The sequence below is a fragment of the Hoplias malabaricus genome, chromosome 2, assembly GCF_029633855.1.
Source record: "Hoplias malabaricus isolate fHopMal1 chromosome 2, fHopMal1.hap1, whole genome shotgun sequence".
Lineage (NCBI taxonomy): Eukaryota > Metazoa > Chordata > Actinopteri > Characiformes > Erythrinidae > Hoplias > Hoplias malabaricus.
This window is the reverse complement of record NC_089801.1, coordinates 197,832-199,227: the sequence shown is the minus strand read 5'-3', so window position 1 is coordinate 199,227 and position 1,396 is coordinate 197,832. Positions and strand designations below refer to the sequence as shown.

At 42.0% G+C, this 1,396-nt stretch overlaps 1 long non-coding RNA gene across 1 annotated transcript; it reads left to right on the top strand.

Moving 5' to 3' along the window:
* Nucleotides 1-387: 387 nt before the first annotated feature.
* On the top strand, nt 388-867 carry LOC136675674 (uncharacterized). Its single transcript, XR_010796213.1, has 3 exons — nt 388-428; nt 535-605; nt 757-867. It is a non-coding gene; the product is annotated as an uncharacterized lncRNA (long non-coding RNA).
* Nucleotides 868-1,396: the final 529 nt, after the last annotated feature.

Genomic DNA, 1,396 nt, shown 5'->3' with positions numbered 1-1,396 from the left:
ATGTCCTCACAGATGGATGTGAGAAGAACAAGACCAAATGAAGGAGAGAGGCTGGAGGATGTAGAGGAGGAGGAAGAAGGGGTCAGTCTGAGCACAGTCAGCCACACAAACATAACTCACAAGAAATTAATAAATAACTTGTACATTTTACAGAGTAAAATCTGTAAATGTGTGTAGAATAGGAAACCACTTAGTTCAGACTTTCTGACACTTAGATTTTTATAAAGGAAAGTAACTTTCTGAATATCGCACTTTGAATATCTTCATCAGAGTGAAAATCTAATAAAATATCAGTCCAGAAAACGACTGATTCACAAGTTAAGATGTTTGCAGTGATTTCTCCTCGTAATCATCCTGTGCTGTTTTCTTCTTTGGGTCTGAACCATAGGACACTGACAGTCTGATGGAGTGGTGGAACACAGTAGAACGTGAGCACTCCTATGGAATGATTTTTCACACCTGTATAACTGTGCACTTAAGCAGGACATATAATTCATACATTTAAACATACATAAATTGCTTCTTCTCTTCTAGAGTGGGATGAACTACCATCGGATGAAGAGATCATACTTGAAGAGGATGAAACCATGTAATAATGTCCCTTGGTATTTGCACCATAATCTTTAACGTAATGGAAACTAAGCTTAAATTCTTAAATGGTGCCACCTGCTGCTGGCACATGCACATTTTGCCAGTGGATAGAAATGAGACATATATATATATATTTTTAAAGCTCATTTTTCTTATCTTTTCCAGATCCTTCACTGAGATTGGGGGGAAATTCCACCGTGGGCTCCGTGTGTTCTATAAAGTTTTCACAGAGCAAGCAGAAGTTCTCTACCAACACGTGTTGTTCCTCTACGCCAGGGGTGTCAAACTAGATCCACGAAGGGCCGTGTGGGTGCAGGTTTTCTTTCCAACCACACAGAAACCACACCTCATTCCATCTGTTTTTAATCATTGGATCTAATCAGTAGATCTTGACTTTCAGTAGTGTGGGGCTTTTGCGTGGTTGGAAAGAAAACCTGCACCCACACGGCCCTCCGTGGATCTAGTTTGACACCCCTGCTCTACGCCATCGCCGATGACCTCAGCATCTTCCATCACCGCGCTAAGATTGCTAACATTACAGGTGGCACTACAACTGCTGTGTGTGGAGTGGCGGCCATCGCCGGACTGGCTTTAGCACCAGTGACGTTTGGGGCTTTGCTTATTGTATCAGCTGTTGGCCTTGGGGTTGCCACAGCAGGAGGAATCACAGCAGCTTCAGCTTCCATTTCAGACAACATCAATGACATGAACGTATGTTCCTTGTTCCTTCATTTCTGGAATGAATTTTAAATCTTCACCCCAGAACGTGGACATAAATGAAACGATGTAATTAGACAGTTTCAGA